Source organism: Tachypleus tridentatus, chromosome 5 (genome assembly GCF_004210375.1).
Source record: "Tachypleus tridentatus isolate NWPU-2018 chromosome 5, ASM421037v1, whole genome shotgun sequence".
Classification (NCBI taxonomy): domain Eukaryota; kingdom Metazoa; phylum Arthropoda; class Merostomata; order Xiphosura; family Limulidae; genus Tachypleus; species Tachypleus tridentatus.
In genome coordinates, this window is record NC_134829.1 from 2,267,444 (window position 1) to 2,288,340 (window position 20,897).

The following is a 20,897-nucleotide window of genomic DNA, read 5'->3' on the forward strand; positions in this document are numbered from 1 at the left end:
AACAGCTGGAAGGTCACGTGACATATCCTCATCACATAATTGGTTGTCTCAAACAATACATGTACTTGAATACTTCAAACAAACAACAGAGGATAATTTGTTTCTTTTCATCACTTAAATGAATGAATAAAAGTAAATTATTTTGTTATTCATAAAAAAATATGTTATAAAGAAATGAATAATATAAATATAAATAACGGTTAAATAATATAAAACGTTTATATCAAACTGTCGAGGAACATATACACGCCAGTAATCCACAATTTATTATTTGATATATTGTGTACTTTTGGTTTATCTTTGGATAAAACCTTCTAGTAGTTCCATTTGGGTTTTGTGGACTGTCTGTGAATAATCATATGTACTTTGTTTGTTCTGTTTCAGACAATAACAGAGGTAAGTGTTTCTTCTCTAAAGTAACAGCTCTTGTCATGTTAATATGAAATACACCCTTTAACAACATGCTTTGCTCAAAAGCGAAACATACACTGTAACCATGAAGAACACCTAAATAACCATGTGGATAAACATACACTTTTAAAGGGTGTCGTGTGTAACCGTGATGTTCACCTAAATACCCATATGGATAAACATGCACCGTTGAAGGACTTTTATGTCTATAAGTATGAATGTATTGGTGATTTCAGGTTTGACTCCCCTGTCTTAACTGTGTACCATAGAGTGTGTAACATTTTTCTTAAAAACGTGCGATTTTCACGACGATAAAGTCAAGATACGTTGTCGTTTGGAAGAAACGTTCTCTTACAACTCCTATTTTATTGCTGTTTGAAAATAATTTTTCAAGATATCTATGAAATGAAATTTACATGAGAAGTCTTTTCATCTTTTGGAGAATTAATATTTGTTTAGGTAGAATATTAGCTGCCACTTTAACCTTACCTACACGTAAATTAATTTAATCAAACATTACAGTTTAAGAATATAGAACTGCACACTTCAACTACACTCGACATTCCAGATTAAAACTTCACATTACATTAAACTAAGCTAGTTTGTACAAACCTAGGTCAACGTCGCAACTGACAAACAACAAATTCCCCAAATCGAGCTCAGAAAAAATATTATACTGGACAAACCCTCCCAGACATCGCAGTAACATTACAAGAACATGACAACAATAGCAACAGTCTCTTGAAATCCTGTTCAACATTACACTAAAATTAATTAAGTTGTATGGTTTAGTAAAGACAACTGGTTTGAACAGTTCAATATTACAGTAAAGATAAATAGTTTATACAAACAGTAGAAATAGTCGAATTATACAGTTCAATATTTAAGAAAATAATTGCTTTTAGCAGTTCAATATTACAGTAAAACTAATTGGTTTCTACGGTTCAATATTACAGTAAAACTAATCGGTTTCTACAGTTCAATATTAGAGTAAAATAATCGGTTGGTACAGTTCAATACTACAGTAAAAATAACTGGTTTCTACAGTTTGATATTACAGTAAAAATAAATAGTTTGTACAGTTCAATATCACAGTAACAATACTTGCTTCGTACAGTTAAATATTCCAGAAAAAATAGTTGGTTTGTGCAGTTCAGTATTATAGTTGAAATAATTAGTTTGTACAGTTTAAAATTACAGTAAAAACAATTGGTTTGTACACTTCAATATTCCAGTAAAAACAATCGGTTTATACACTTCAATATTCCAGTAAAAATAATCGGTATGTACACTTCAATATTCCAGTAAAATAATCTGTATGTACAGTTCAATAATACAGTAAAATAATTTGTTTGAACAGTTAAATATTCTAGTAAATATAATAGGTTTCAAGAATTTAATATTACTGTAACAATAATTGCATTGTACAAACCAATTAAACGTCATAGTAAAAACACAATATAAATGATATGTTCAATATTCCAGTTATAACAATCGGTTTATACATTTCAGTTTTACTATAAACGTAATTGGTTTGCACAGGTTAATACTGCGGTAAAAATAATTGATTTGTACAGTTCAATATTACAGTAAAAATAATTGGTTTCCACAGTTCAGTATTACAGTAGCAATACCTGCTTTTTAATGTTCAATATTCCAGGAAGAATACTTGGTTCGTACAGTTCAATATTACAGTAACAATAACTGCTTTGTCCTTACCAATTAAACGTTATAGTAACAATATAATGTAAATATTATGATCAGCATTATATTAAAGACAAATCAACTGAATGATACCGTTAAATATTACTGTAAAATAATCGGTTTGTATATTTCAATATTACAAAAAAAAATAATTGCTTTGTACAGTTTAATATTCAAGTAAAAGTAATTGGGTTGAATAGTTCAATATTAAAGAAAAACAATTGCTTTATACATTTCAATATTACAGTAGAGATAATGGGTTTGTGCTGTTCAATATTACAGTAACAATGATTGCTTTGTGCTGTTCAATATTACAGTTAAATAATTGGTTTGTACAGTTCAATATTACAGTAACAATAATCAGTTTATACAGTTCAATATTACATTAAATAAAGTTGATTTGTACAGTTCAACATTACAGTAAGGAAAATTGGTATGTACAGTACAATATTACAGTAAGGAAAATTGGTTTGTACAGTACAATATTACAGTAAGGAAAACTGGTTTGTACAGTACAATATTACAGTAAGGAAACTTGGTATGTACAGTACAATATTACAGTAAAGAAAATTGGTATGTATAGTACAATATTACAGTAAGGAAAATTGGTATGTACAGTACAATATAACAGTAAGGAAAATTGGTATGTACAGTACAATATTACATTAAATAAAGTTGGTTTGTACAGTACAATATTACAGTAAGGAAAACTGGTTTGTACAGTACAATATTACAGTAAGGAAAATTGGTTTGTACAGTACAATATTACATTAAATAAAGTTGGTTTGTACAGTACAATATTACAGTAAGGAAAATTGGTATGTAGAGTACAATATTACATTAAAGAAAATTGGTTTGTACAGTACAATATTACAGTAAAAATAATTGGTTCAAAATTTTCATATTACAGTAAAGATAATTAGATTGTATATTTTCAATATTACAGTAAGAATAATGAATTTGCACAATTCAATATTACAGTAAAAATAACCGATTTGTACAGTTCAATATTACAGTAAAAACAATTGGATTCTACAGTTCATTAATACAGTAAAGATAATTTGTTTGTATAGTTCGTAATTACATTGAAGATAATTGTTTGGTACAGTTCAATATTACAGTAACAATAATTGCTTTGTACTAACGAATTACACATTACAGTAGAAATACAATATAAATATTATGTTCAACATTACAGTAAAAAAATTTCATTGGTTTTTACAGTTCTATATTACAGGCAAAACAAATTATTTGGCTTGCACAATTCAATATTACAATAAAAATAATTGGTTTGAACAGTTCAATATTACAGTACCAATAACTGCTTTGTATTAAACATTTAATACTTACAGAAAAATACAATGTATATAATATGTTCAACACTACAATAAAAATAATTGGTTTGAACACTTCAATATTCCAGTGACAATAATCGCTTAGTATTAATTAGTTGAACGATATAGTGAAAACTCGATGTAAATATTATGATCAACATTACAGCAAAAACAAATTAACTGCTTTGGACAGTTCAACATTATACTAAAAATAATAGGTTTGTACATTTATATGCAAAAACGGCTCGTTTGGGTTGAGAAAATATTTTACATAGAAGAGCGAACAACGTTTCGACCTTCTTCGGTCATCGTCACTTTCACAAAGAAAGAGGTAACTGATCGGAAGCTGACCACATGTTTGAAAGGGGTTGTGTAACTGAGTGTCGAAATGTAGAGGGCGGTATTAGATGTTTGAATATATAATTTTATTTATTTTATTATATTAATATAGGTATAAAGGCGTTCCTTTATATTGGTTTATTTTGGGTTTAAGCTGTTGTATAAGTAAGGCTTCTTTAATTTTGTGTTTGTTTATTTAGTATTTGAGTGTTTTCTATGGTTATGTTGTGTTTATTTGACTTGCAGTGTTCGAAAACGTGTGAAGGTGACTTTTTATGTTCTTTGAATCTGGTTCCATTTTTCTACTTGTTTCTCCAATATAGAAGTCGTGGCAGTTATCACATTGTATTTTATAAATAATGTTGGTGTGGTGTTTGTCAGTGTAGTTTTTACATAGTATAGACCTCAGTTTTGTGCCTGGTTTTTGAATAAATTTGGTGTTAACTGGAATGTCATATTTTGTTATTAATTTTTGCCAAATGTTGGTTATTTGTTTGCTGATGTCAGGAATATATGGTATACAGCAGTATATGGTTTCGTGATTTTTTGATTCGTGAGATATATTTACTTTAGTTGGTTGATTTTGCTTTCTGTCTAGGTGTGTGCGTATAATGTTTTCTACGGTTTGTGGAGGAAACTTATTGATGTTGATGAAGTATTGTTTTATTTTGTCTAATTCATCGTTAATTATATCTGGTGAGCATAGTTTTATGGCTGTGTTTATTTGGTTTCTTTGTATGTTGAGTTTTGTTTTATTTCATATGCTGAGTCCCAAGGAATGTATAGTCCAGTATGGGTGATTTTTCGGTGGATTTCTGTTTTGAATTGTGTGTCGGTTCTTGTAATTTTGAGATTAAGAAATGATATTTGATTGCTTTCTTCCTGTTCACACGTGAAGTTAATGTTGGGATGTATAGAATTAATGTGATTGAAAAAATTAAGTATGTGTTCTGTAGATTTGAATCCCGCAACCGTGTCATCTACATATCTGTACCAGTATAGTGGTGGATATAACGCTGTGTTAATTGCTTGTGTTTCAACTTGTGTCATAAAAATATTGGCTAGAACTGGTGATACTGGGTTGCCCATGCTTAGGCCATTTGTTTGTATATAGTTTTGGTTGTTGAACGTGAAGTTTGTCTTCATCGTGGTGAATTCTATGAGGGTTGCTAACTGGTTGCTGGGAATGTCTATAGTTGGGTTAGGGTCTCGGATATAGAGTTCTAAGGCTATCTTGCAGGCTTCAGTGGTTGGAACTTCTGTAAAGAGGGATATAACATCGAAACTGGCCATTAAGGCTTTATGATTAAGTTGATTTAGATCAGACTTGAAATTAAAAGAGTCTTTGATGAATGAGCTGGCTGATGTTACATATTTGGAGAATGCCCATGCTATGTATTTACCAAGATTGTAATTAAACGATTCATATGTGGACATTATTGGTCGTAATGGACAATCTGGTTTATGAGGTTTGGGGATGCCGTATATTTGCGGTGTACGTGAGTCGGTTTTACGTAGGTAGGAATAAAGTGTTTGTGAAATTGTGTTGGCTTTTTTCATTTGTAGTAGTAATTTGTTCAGTTGCGTCTCGTGTGTCTTTGTTAGATTTGTGTGTATTGGTTTAAATTTGTTCGTGTCTGATAGGATGTTATTCATTTTTGGATGTATTCATTCGTGTTCTTTATGACTATAGCGTTACCTTTATCTGCTTTTAGAATTTTTATGTTTTTGTCTTGTTTTAGGTTTTTAATGGAATTAATGTCTCTTTTTGTAAGGTTGTTTTTTAGTTTTCTGTTTTGTGAAATTATGTTGATGGGTTTGTGAGAAAATTCTTTAAAAAATTGTTTAAGATGTTGTTTTTAGATAGTTTGTACAGTTCGATATTACAGTAAAGATAATAGGTTTGTACAGTTCGATATTACAGTAAAGATAATAGGTTTGTACAGTTCAACATTACAGTAAAAATAATAGGTTTGTACAGTTCGATATTACAGTAAAGATAATAGGTTTGTACAGTTCGATATTACAGTAAAGATAATAGGTTTGTACAGTTCGATATTACAGTAAAGATAATTGGTTTGATTGGTTCGTTTGGTGTTTTATGGTGTAAAGCCACTGGGATACCTGTGCCAAACATCCAGTAAAAGTTGAAATTAGTTATTAAAAATTCATAAAACGAAATTAAAGTAAAACAAAACAAAATTTAGTATTTGAATTTTATATCTAATCTATAGCAGTGAGAGAAAAATTACAGTAACACAAGTTGCACACGAATTTCTGTAATATAATTGTAATTATCATAACTTACCAGGAAGACTAACAGGTAAGTACAAAAACCACTGTCAGTCACCTGAAGTTGGCCTTTCCAGTCCTGGTTCCAAGTTATTTAAAGTCATATCAATTTTCTAATTTTAAATCTAACTAGATGGACTTTGATTCTTAAAAGAGAATCACATTAAAAAGATCTAATGTATAAATTAAAAAACTCAGGTAGCATTAAAATGATTAATGACCTTTAAAAAACTAAAAACATAACCAAAGTGGACAGTGTTACCTTCACCAGTAACACTGTCTAACGTTATGGACAAACCTTGGGACAGAGCATGTTTAAAATGGTTGCGTCTTTGAGAGTCGTAACAATGGCAAGAAAGTAAAATGTGGCTCATGGTGATTTGGGTGTTACACATTGGTGCATCAGTTCCAGATAAAAGAAAACGATGAGTTAAAAAACTGTGACCAATGCGTAGTCTAGTTAGAACAACTTCCTCTTTCCTATCCTTACAGAAGCAAGACAGCCAAAGTCCAATATAAGGTTTTATTTGGAGAAGCTTGTTTTTGTGTTGCTCACTCCAAGTCGACTGCCAACTGGCACGGAGCTGAGCCTTGAATACAGGACTATAGTCCATGTATGGGACAGGCACAGTGGTGATAGTGCCTGAGCAGATAGATTTAGCTGCCGTGTCGGCGAGCTCGTTCCCATGAATACCAACATGGCCTGGTATCCATAAAAACTGGATAGAAGTAGATGTTAAAGAGAAATGGGCCAGTTGGTTTTGAATATCGGTGAGAATAGGGTATGAACCAACGTGAAGCGAGTCTAGAATAAAAATTCTAAAAGCAGATAAAGGTAACGCTTTAGTCATAATGAACACGAATGAATACATAAAAAAAAAATTAATAGCATCCTATCAGACACGAACAAATTTAAACCAATACACACAAATCCAACAAAGACACACGAGACGCAACTGAACAAATTACTACTACAAATGAAAAAAGCCAACACAATTTCACAAACACTTTATTCCTACCTTCGAAAAACCGACTCACGCACACCGCAAATACACGGCATCCCCAAACCTCATAAACCAGATTGTCCATTACGACCAATAATGTCCACATATGAATCGTTTAATTACAGTCTTGGTAAATACATAGCATGGGGATTCTCCAAATATGTAACATCAGCCAGCTCATTCATCAAAGACTCTTTTAATTTCAAGTCTAATCTAAATCAACTTAATCATAAAGCCTTAATGGCCAGTTTCGATGTTACATCCCTCTTTACAGAAGTTCCAACCACTGAAGCCTGCAAGGTAGCCTTAGAACTCTATATCCGAGACCCTAACGCAACTATAGAAATTCCCAGTAACCAATTAGCAACCCTCATAGAATTCACCACGATGAAGACAAACTTCACGTTCAACAACCAAAACTATATACAAACAAATGGCCTAAGCATGGGCAACCCAGTATCACCAGTTCTAGCCAATATTTTATGACACAAGTTGAAACACAAGCAATTAACACAGCATTACATCCACCACTATACTGGTACAGATATGTAGATGACACGGTTGTGGGATTCAAATCTACAGAACACATACTTAATTTTTTCAATCACATTAACTCTATACATCCCAACATTAACTTCACATGTGAACTGGAAGAAAGCAATCAATTATCATTTCTTAACCTCAAAATTACAAGAACCGACACACAATTCAAAACAGAAATCCACCGAAAAATCACCCATACTGGACTATACATTCCTTGGGACTCAGCATATGAAATAAAACAAAAACTCAACATACTAAGAAACCAAATAAACACAGCCATAAAACTATGCTCACCAAATATAATTAACGATGAATTAGACAAAATAAAACAATACTTCATCAACATCAATAAGTTTCCTCCACAAATCGTAGAAAACATTATACGCACACACTTAGACAGAAAGCAAAATCAACCAACTAAAGTAAATATATCTCACGAATAAAAAAAATCACGAAACCATATACTGCTGTATACCATATATTCCTGACATCAGCAAACAAATAACCAACATTTGGCAAATATTAATAACAAAATATGACATTCCAGTTAACACCAAATTTATTCAAAAACCAGGCACAAAACTGAGGTCTATACTATGTAAAACTACACTGACAAACACCACACCAACATTATTTATAAAATACAATGTGATAACTGCCACGACTTCTATATTGAGAAACAAGTAGAAAAATGGAACCAGATTCAAAGAACATAAAAAGTCACCTTCACACGTTTTCGAACACTGCAAGTCAAATAAACACAACATAACCATAGAAAACACTCAAATACTAAATAAACAAACACAAAATTAAAGAAGCCTTACTTATACAACAGCTTAAACCCAAAATAAACCAATATAAAGGAACGCCTTTATACCTATATTAATATAATAAAATAAATAAAATTATATATTCAAACATCTAATACCGCCCTCTACATTTCGACACTCAGTTACACAACCCCTTTCAAACATGTGGTCAGCTTCCGGTCAGTTACCTCTTTCTTTGTGAACCTGATGATGACCGAAGAAGGTCGAAACGTTGTTCGCTCTTCTATGTAAAATATTTTCTCAACCCAAACGAGCCGTTTTTGCATATATAGGGTAAGAACATGCTGATCAACTTACAGTGCCACCCCTTCATTCACTCGTCCATCACGCAGCCTGTTATTTCTGTACAAAGAAAACCACCAAAGGTGACTGTATTGGTAGGTTTCAAAACTGTTTCCTCTAAGGAAAGACATACAGGATGGTAGAAAGCAATCAGTGTTTTGATGTCATCCGGATTAGAACATAAACCTCGACAGTTCCATTGTATGAAGGTAGCCATTTTTATTTACGTGTAGGCGAATTGGGTGGAGAACCCTTCAGTTTACGACCACGTCTCTTTTCCTTACTGTCCTTTTTCGAGAAAGGTCTATTGAACTCCATGAATCCTGCCCTGGGTCGATTGGGCAGGTATTTGCTGTTGGAAGGGAATTCCAGCGACTGAGGACGAGAACAAATGATCGTTTTGCACCTTGGGGTGGGAGGAGAAGATGTATCTGAGGATATGCCTGTACCCAGAACCAAAGTATGTGAATCTTGTGGTTTGTTGGAATGTATGTTAGGGACAGAGATGGATGTTGAAGTTGAATCATCAACTTTTTTTAACCATTGAGGCCAGAATACTTTTCACTTGTTTTGAGGACGATTCTTTTGGAAGCACAGATACATCTGTCTGCACTCCCTCTGTTGAAATGAAGTGCAGCAGCAATTGTCCGAGATGAAGTGGTGGACATAAGCTATCAAGCCTCAGGATAAGTAATGTTTTGAATCATTTTTAAACGCTGCACATCTTTTTCTCCTAACCATTTAGGGCACGAACGAAAGTAGGACGGGTGAGAGCCATTGCAACTGATGTAATGAGGGACAATTTCACACTCATAGGCAATGTGGGCCTTGCTACCACAACGAGCACACGTGAAGAAACCACGACATGACGTCTCTGAGTGACCGAACCTCTGACACTGGAAACACCAGAGATGGTTTGGAATGTACGTCCGCACCCTGCAATTTAGATAACCTGCCTCGATGGTCGCAGGTGGACGTAATGATGTAAATGTCAGAACGAGGACATTGGTCGGCACCCTAATTTCATCTTTGCAAGTAGAGATACGCCTCACTGCAGAAAGTCCTTGGGTGGGGAAACCAGTGAGAATCTCTGTTCTACAAACCCCTCTCAACAATAACTCCTCGTGATGAATTTAAAGTAGCATGAGGTGTGACCTCAATAGGTATATCTCCAATCACCTTTGAGTGCAAGAGGAGTTCACTGTGTTGAAATGTGGATGTTTCCACCAATATGTCACCAGAACGAAGCTTCTTTACTGACTTTGGAGACCCAGCAAGTCCCTCCAGTCCCTTCTGAATGAAAAAGGGAGACAATTGCCCAAAAGGTTTGTCTGAAAGAGAATGTAGGATAAGAAAATAAGGTACGTGTGTTACAGATGTTGAAGATTGCTGCTCAGAATCTTCAAGATGTGATCGTTTACGTATGGACTGTTTCTTCACTATTTTACTTAATTTTTTATTTGGAGGATCCATAATAAAAAATGGAAATGTCGGTGCCCATTGGCCCCACCTACCATAGAGCCCTACGGGGAGACGCACTACAATGTCAAATGAGGACACTGCAGCCACGCCAGGGTTTTGTGAGCACTATACCCAAACACCAGCATCAGACACAATGTCCACAACACCTGCTGAGAACATCCAACACTGGTAATTGGTTCACCCTGACCCAAATGGACCAGTCGATAGACCCAAGGGAGGCCACCCCAAAGCCGCCTGTCTACAGGAATTTAAGGCCAAAGTGGTGTGTTAGAGTTGGACCCCTCAACCACCAGGATCCTCTCCTTCTCTTCACGGGTCGCCACACCTGGCAAACACGTGGGTGGATGTTTAGATCCCAGAGGAGATAAACTAAAAGAACAGAACCTTCCCTGGGAAGTCCCCTCACCACGTACAGGAATCCATACCTAGGGGTTATTTGGTTTGTATAGTTCAATATTAGAGTAAAAATAATTGGTTTGTACATTTAATATTACATTAAAAGTAATTGGTTTATACAGTTCAATATTACAATAAAAATAATCGGTTTTTACAGTTCAATATTGTAGTAAAATGATCGGTTTGCACAGTTCAATATGACAGTAGAAATATAGGGTGTCCCAAAAAAATGCACACAATCTTTGAATGATTATAAATACAATGTTTATTAAGATATAACTAGGCTTTATAATCCAAGTTTAAAAGACAAGTGTAGAACCTTTTTTGTTATTGCAGGTGTTGAAACTGATGACTGTTCTGATCCAGGTACTGCTGATAACTAGGACAGATGGAATTGCAAATTTCACAAATCATTTCATTTCGTATTTGAGTGCATTCTCTTTCAATTGGGAACTTCAGAACCCGAATGTTACGATTTAACATCACGTAAACGTACCCGGGGTTACAGTGTGGTATGGATTATCAGTGTTTGGGGTGACTGGAACCTAATTTTTCGAAAACACAGTCACTGGTCTCGTTTATCAGAATCTGCTGCAGGAATCTGTTATGCCACGCATTCGAGAGCAATATGGAAATGAAGAGTTTTATTTCCAGGAAGATGGAGCACCTCTCCACTACCATCGTAATGTGAGAGCAATATGGAGATGAAGAGTTTTATTTCCAGGAAGATGGAGCACCTCTCCACTACCATCGTAATGTGAGAGCAATATGGAGATGAAGAATTTTATTTCCAGGAAGATGGAGCACCTCTCCACTACCATCGTAATGTGAGAGCAATATGGAGATGAAGAGTTTTATTTCCGGGAAGATGGAGCACCTCTCCACTACCATCGTAATGTGAGAGCAATATGGAGATGAAGAGTTTTATTTCCGGGAAGATGGAGCACCTCTCCACTACCATCGTAATGTGAGAGCAATATGGAGATAAAGAGTTTTATTTCCATGAAGATGGAGCACCTCCACTACCATCGTGTGAGAGCAATATGGAGATGAAGAGTTTTATTTCCAGGAAGATGGAGCACCTCTCACTACCATCGTAATGTGAGAGCAATATGGAGATGAAGAGTTTTATTTCCGGGAAGATGGAGCACCTCTCCACTACCATCGTAATGTGAGAGCAATATGGAGATGAAGAGTTTTATTTCCGGGAAGATGGAGCACATCTCCACTACCATCCTATTGTGAGAGCAATATGGAGATGAAGAGTTTTATTTCGGGAAGATGGAGCACCTCTCCACTACCATCGTAATGTGAGAGCAATATGGAGATGAAGAGTTTTATTTCCGGGAAGATGGAGCACATCTCCACTACCATCGTAATGTGAGAGCAATATGGAGATGAAGAGTTTTATTTCCAGGAAGATGGAGCACCTCTCCACTACCATCGTAATGTGAGAGCAATATGGAGATGAAGAGTTTTATTTCCGGGAAGATGGAGCACATCTCCACTACCATCGTAATGTGAGAGCAATATGGAGATGAAGAGTTTTATTTCCGGGAAGATGGAGCACCTCTCCACTACCATCGTAATGTGAGAGCCGATCTTCGCAAAATTTGCCGAACAGACGGATTGGGCGAATTTCCTCCACGTTCACCAGACCTCACACCTCTGGACTCTTCTTATGGGGATACGTCAAAGATATGATTTATAGCACAAAACCTACAACAATCAATGAGCTAAGAGCAGCAATAGCAAGAGAAGGCACCCAAATACCACGTGAAATGATTCGTAAAGTTTGTGATTCCTTCTGTCCGAGTTATCAGCAGTGCCTGGATCAGAATTGTCATTAGTTCGAACACCTGCTATAACCGAAAATATTCTACATTTGTCTTCATAAACTTGAACTATAAAACCTAGACATATCTTAATAAACATTATATTTATAATCATTCAAAGTGTGAATACATTTTTTTTTATTCCCTGTAATTGTTTTGTACACTTCAAATTACAATAACAATAATTCCTTTGTAGAGTTCAATATTACAATAAATATAATCTGTTTGTACATTCAAGCTGAGTATGTACAAATTAAACCTACAGTAGGTATAATTTGATACATACACGGTACAAGCAAGATTCAAACTTAACTTACAGTAAGTACAATTTGATACATATACGGTATAAGCAACATTCAAACCTAACTTAGAGGATGTACAACTTGATACATACACGGTATAAGTCACATTCGAACCTAACTTACAGTAGGTACAACTTGATACATTTCACGGTATAAGCAACATTCAAACCTAACTCACAGTAGGTACAACTTGATACATACACGGTATAAGCAACATTCAAACCTAACTTACAGTAGGTACAACTTGATACTTACACGGTATAAGCAACATTCAAACCTAACTTACAGTAGGTACAACTTGATACATACACGGTATAAGCAAGATTCAAACCTAACTCACAGTAGGTACAACTTGATACATACACGGTATAAGCAAGATTCAAACCTAACTTTACAGTAGGTACAACTTGATACTTACACGGGTATAAGCAACATTCAAACCTAACTTACAGTACACGGTACAATTTGATACATACACGGTATAAGTAACATTCAAACCTAACTTACAGTAGGTGCAATTTGATACATACACGGTATAAGCAACATTCAAACCTAACTTACAGTAGGTACAACTTGATACATACACGGTATAAGCAACATTCAAACCTAACTTACAGTAGGTACAACTTGATACATACACGGTATAAGCAACATTCAAACCTAACTTACAGTAGGGTACAACTTGATACATACACGGTATAAGCAACATTCAAACCTAACTTACAGTAGGTACAACATTCATACATACAATTCGGTACAACGATAAGCAACATTCAAACCCTAACTTACAGTAGGTACAACTTGATACATACACGGTATAAGCAACATAACTTACAAGGTACAACTTGATACATACACGGTATAAGCAACATTCAAACCTAACTTACAGTAGGTACAACTTGATACATACACGGTATAAGCAAGATTCAAACCTAACTTACAGTAGGTACAACTTGATACATACACGGTATAAGCAACATTCAAACCTAACTTACAGTAGGTACAACTTGATACATACACGGTATAAGCAACATTCAAACCTAACTTACAGTAGGTACAACTTGATACATACACGGTATAAGCAACATTCAAACCTAACTTACAGTAGGTACAACTTGATACATACACGGTATAAGCAACATTCAAACCTAACTTACAGTAGGTACAACTTGATACATACACGGTATAAGCAAGATTCAAACCTAACTTACAGTAGGTACAACTTGATACATACACGGTATAAGCAACATTCAAACCCTAACTTACAGTAGGTACAACTTGATACATACACGGTATAAGCAACATTCAAACCTAACTTACAGTAGGTACAACTTGATACATACACGGTATAAGCAACATTCAAACCTAACTTACAGTAGGTACAACTTGATACATACACGGTATAAGCAACATTCAAACCTAACTTACAGGGTACAACTTGATACATACACGGTATAAGCAACATTCAAACCTAACTTACAGTAGGTACAACTTGATACATACACGGTATAAGCAACATTCAAACCTAACTTACAGTAGGTACAACTTCAAACCTAACTTACAGATACATACACGGTGGTATAAGCAACATTCAAACCTAACTTACAGTAGGTACAACTTGATACATACACGGTATAAGCAACATTCAAACCTAACTTACAGTAGGTACCAACTTGGATACATACACGGTATAAGCATTCACAAAACCTAACTTACAGTAGGTACAACTTGATACATACACGGTATAAGCAACATTCAAACCCTAACTTACAGTAGGTACAACTTGATACATACACGGTATAAGCAACATTCAAACCTAACTTACAGTAGGTACAACTTGATACATACACGGTATAAGCAACATTCAAACCTAACTTGTACAGTGGGTAAATTTGATACATACACGGTGGTATAAGCAACATTCAAACCTAACTTACAGTAGGTACAACTTGATACATACACGGTATAAGCAACATTCAAACCTAACTTACAGTAGGTACAACTTGATACATGGCACGGTATAAGTCAACATTCAAACCTAACTTACAGTACAGTACATACACGGTATAAGCAGATACAAACCTGATGTACAGTGAGTACACGGTATACACGGTATAAGCAACATTCAAACCCTAACTGGCAGTAGGTACAACTTGATACATACACACGGTATAAGCAACATTCAAACCTAACTTACAGTAGGTACAATTTGATACATACACGGTATAAGCAACATTCAAACCTAACTTACAGTAGGTACAACTTGATACATACACGGTATAAGCAACATTCAAACCTAACTTACAGTAGGTACAACTTGATACATACACGGTATAAGCAAGATTCAAACCTAACTTACAGTAGGTACAACTTGATACATACACGGTATAAGCAACATTCAAACCTAACTTACAGTAGGTACAACTTGATACATACACGGTATAAGCAACATTCAAACCTAACTTACAGTAGGTACATACATACACGGTATAAGTATACATTCAAACCTAACTTACAGTAGGTACAACTTGATACATACACGGTATAAGTCAACATTCAAACCTAACTTACAGTAGGTACAACTTGATACATACACGGTATAAGCAACATTCAAACCTAACTTACAGTAGGTACAACTTGATACATACACGGTATAAGCAACATTCAAACCTAACTTACAGTAGGTACAACTTGATACATACACGGTATAAGCAACATTCAAACCTAACTTACAGTAGGTACAACTTAATCACATAAACAACGGTATAAGCATACACGGTATAAGTCATTCAAACCTCAATCTTACAGTAGGTACAACTTTGATACATACACGGTATAAGGTAACAACTTGATACATACACGGTATAAGCAACATTCAAACCTAACTTACAGTAGGTACAACTTGATACATACACGGTATAAGCAACATTCAAACCTAACTTACAGTAGGTACAACTTGATACATACACGGTATAAGCAACATTCAAACCTAACTTACAGTAGGTACAACTTGATACATACACGGTATAAGCAACATTCAAACCTAACTTACAGTAGGTACAACTTGATACATACACGGTATAAGCAACATTCAAACCTAACTTACAGTAGGTACAACTTGATACATACACGGTATAAGCAACATTCAAACCTAACTTACAGTAGGTACAACTTGATACATACACGGTATAAGCAACATTCAAACCTAACTTACAGTAGGTACAACTTGATACATACACGGTATAAGCAACATTCAAACCTAACTTACAGTAGGTACAACTTGATACATACACGGTATAAGCAACATTCAAACCTAACTTACAGTAGGTACAACTTGATACATACACGGTATAAGCAACATTCAAACCTAACTTACAGTAGGTACAACTTGATACATACACGGTATAAGCAAGATTCAAACCTAACTTACAGTAGGTACAACTTGATACATACACGGTATAAGCAACATTCAAACCTAACTTACAGTAGGTACAACTTGATACATACACGGTATAAGCAACATTCAAACCTAACTTACAGTAGGTACACGGTATAAGCAACATTGAAACCTAACTTACATACAACTTGATACATACACGTATAAGCAACATTCAAACCTAACTTACAGTAGGTACAACTTGATACATACACGGTATAAGCAACATTCAAACCTAACTTACAGTAGGTACAACTTGATACATACACGGTATAAGCAACATTCAAACCTAACTTACAGTAGGTACAACTTGATACATACACGGTATAAACCTAACTTACAGTAGGTACAACTTGATACATACACGGTATAAGCCAAACCTAACTTACAGTAGGTACAACTTGATACATACACGGTATAAGCAACATTCAAACCTAACTTACAGTAGGTACAACTTGATACATACACGGTATAAGCATTCAAACCTAACTTACAGTAGGTACAACTTTGATACATACACGGTATAAGCAACATTCAAACCTAACTTACAGTAGGTACAACTTGATACATACACGGTATAAGCAACATTCAAACCTAACTTACAGTAGGTACAACTTGATACATACACGGTATAAGCAACATTCAAACCTAACTTACAGTAGGTACAACTTGATACATACACGGTATAAGCAACATTCAAACCTAACTTAGGTACAACTTGATACATACACGGTATAAGCAACATTCAAACCTAACTTACAGTAGGTACAACTTGATACATACACGGTATAAGCAACATTCAAACCTAACTTACAATTTGATACATACACGGTATAAGCAACATTCAAACCTAACTTACAGTAGGTACAACTTGATACATACACGGTATAAGCAACATTCAAACCTAACTTACAGTAGGTACAACTTGATACATACACGGTATAAGCAACATTCAAACCTAACTACAACTTGATACATACACGGTATAAGCAACATTCAAACCTAACTTACAGTAGGTACAACTTGATACATACAGTATAAGCAACATTCAAACCTAACTTACAGTAGGTACAACTTGATACATACACGGTATAAGCAACATTCAAACCTAACTTACAGTAGGTACAACTTGATACATACACGGTATAAGCAACATTCAAACCTAACTTACAGATACAACTTGATACACGGTATAAGCAACATTCAAACCTAACTTACAGTAGGTACAACTTGATACATACACGGTATAAGCAACATTCAAACCTAACTTACAGTAGGTACAACTTGATACATACACGGTATAAGCAACATTCAAACCTAACTTACAGTAGGTACAACTTGATACATACACGGTATAAGCAACATTCAAACCTAACTTACAGTAGGTACTTACAGTATAAGTACAACTTGATACATACACGGTATAAGCAACATTCAAACCTAACTTACAGTAGGTACAACTTGATACATACACGGTATAAGCAACATTCAAACCTAACTTACAGTAGGTACAACTTGATACATACACGGTATAAGCAACATTCAAACCTAACTTACAGTAGGTACAACTTGATACATACACGGTATAAGCAACATTCAAACCTAACTTACATACACGGTATAAGCAACATTCAAACCTAACTTACAGTAGGTACAACTTGACATACACGGTATAAGATATTCAAACCTAACTTACAGTAGGTACAACTTGATACATACACGGTATAAGCAACATTCAAACCTAACTTACAGTAGGTACAACTTGATACATACACGGTATAAGCAACATTCAAACCTAACTTACAGTAGGTACAACTTGATACATACACGGTATAAGCAACATTCAAACCTAACTTACAGTAGGTACAACTTGATACATACACGGTATAAGCAACATTCAAACCTAACTTACAGTAGGTACAACTTGATACATACACGGTATAAGTCACATTCAAACCTAACTTACAGTAGGTTGATACAACTTGATACATACACGGTATAAGCAACATTCAAACCTAACTTACAGTAGGTACAACTTGATACATACACGGTATAAGCAACATTCAAACCTAACTTACAGTAGGTACAACTTGATACATACACGGTATAAGCAACATTCAAACCTAACTTACAGTAGGTACAACTTGATACATACACGGTATAAGCAACATTCAAACCTAACTTACAGTAGGTACAACTTGATACATACACGGTATAAGCAACATTCAAACCTAACTTACAGTAGGTACAACTTGATACATACACGGTATAAGCAACATTCAAACCTAACTTACAGTAGGTACAACTTGATACATACACGGTATAAGCAACATTCAAACCTAACTTACAGTAGGTACAACTTGATACATACACGGTATAAGCAACATTCAAACCTAACTTACAGTAGGTACAACTTGATACATACACGGTATAAGCAACATTCAAACCTAACTTACAGTAGGTACAACTTGATACATACACGGTATAAGCAACATTCAAACCTAACTTACAGTAGGTACAACTTGATACATACACGGTATAAGCAACATTCAAACCTAACTTACAGTAGGTACAACTTGATACATACACGGTATAAGCAACATTCAAACCTAACTTACAGTAGGTACAACTTGATACATACACGGTATAAGCAACATTCAAACCTAACTTACAGTAGGTACAACGGTTGATACATACACGGTATAAGATACATACACAAACCTAACTTACAGTAGGTACAAACTTGATACATACACGGTATAAGTTCAAACCTAACTTGTAGGTACAACTTGATACACACGGTATAAGCAACATTCAAACCTAACTTACAGTAGGTACAACTTGATACATACACGGTATAAGCAACATTCAAACCTAACTTACAGTAGGTACAACTTGATACATACACGGTATAAGCAACATTCAAACCTAACTTACAGTAGGTACAACTTGATACATACACGGTATAAGCAACATTCAAACCTAACTTACAGTAGGTACAACTTGATACATACACGGTATAAGCAACAAACCTAACTTACAGTAGGTACAACTTGATTCAAACCTAACTTACAGTAGGTACAACTTGATACATACACGGTATAAGCAACATTCAAACCTAACTTACAGTAGGTACAACTTGATACATACACGGTATAAGCAACATTCAAACCTAACTTACAGTAGGTACAACTTGATACATACACGGTATAAGCAACATTCAAACCTAACTTACAGTACAACTTGATACATACACGGTATAAGCAACATTCAAACAACTTACAGTAGGTACAATTTGACATACACGGTATAAGCAACATTCAAACCTAACTTACAGTAGGTACAACTTGATACATACACGGTATAAGCAACATTCAAACCTAACTTACAGTAGGTACAACTTGATACATACACGGTATAAGCAACATTCAAACCTAACTTACAGTAGGTACAACTTGATACATACACGGTATAAGCAACATTCAAACCTAACTTACAGTAGGTACAACTTGATACATACACGGTATAAGCAACATTCAAACCTAACTTACAGTAGGTACAACTTGATACATACACGGTATAAGCAACATTCAAACCTAACTTACAGTAGGTACAACTTGATACATACACGGTATAAGCAACATTCAAACCTAACTTACAGTAGGTACAACACGGTTGATACATACACGGTATAAGCAAGATTCAAACCTAACTTACAGTAGGTACAACTTGATACATACACGGTATAAGCAACATTCAAACCTAACTTACAGTAGGTACAACTTGATACATACACGGTATAAGCAACATTCAAACCTAACTTACAGTAGGTACAACTTGATACATACACGGTATAAGCAACATTCAAACCTAACTTACAGTAGGTACAACTTGATACATACACGGTATAAGCAACATTCAAACCTAACTTACAGTAGGTACAACTTGATACATACACGGTATAAGCAACATTCAAACCTAACTTACAGTAGGTACAACTTGATACATACACGGTATAAGCAACATTCAAACCTAACTTACAGTAGGTACAACTTGATACATACACGGTATAAGCAACATTCAAACCTAACTTACAGTAGGTACAACTTGATACATACACGGTATAAGCAACATTCAAACCTAACTTACAGTAGGTACAACTTGATACATACACGGTATAAGCAACATTCAAACCTAACTTACAGTAGGTACAACTTGATACATACACGGTATAAGCAACATTCAAACCTAACTTACAGTAGGTACAACTTGATACATACACGGTATAAGCAACATTCAAACCTAACTTACAGTAAGTACAACTTGATACATACACGGTATAAGCAACATTCAAACCTAACTTACAGTAGGTACAATTTGATACATACACGGTATAAGTCACATTCAAACCTAACTTACAGTAGGTACAACTTGATACATACACGGTATAAGCAACATTCAAACCTAACTTACAGTAGGTACAACTTGATACATACACGGTATAAGCAAGATTCAAACCTAACTTACAGTAGGTACAACTTGATACATACACGGTATAAGCAAGATTCAAACCTAACTTACAGTAGGTACAACTTGATACATACACGGTATAAGCAACATTCAAACCTAACTTACAGTAGGTACAACTTGATACATACACGGTATAAGCAAGATTCAAACCTAACTTACAGTAGGTACAACTTGATA

The 20,897-nt window shown here is 34.8% G+C and overlaps 1 protein-coding gene across 1 annotated transcript in view; it reads left to right on the forward strand.

Moving 5' to 3' along the window:
• The first annotated feature begins 268 nt into the window (after positions 1–268).
• The window catches only part of LOC143251258 (glutamate receptor ionotropic, kainate 2-like), a 427,216-nt gene continuing 406,587 nt past the window's right edge, over positions 269–20,897 (forward strand). Inside the window, exon 1 of the mRNA XM_076502702.1 lies at positions 269–396. The gene's annotated coding sequence lies outside the window, so the exon portion shown is untranslated. The remainder of the gene's footprint in view (positions 397–20,897) is intronic.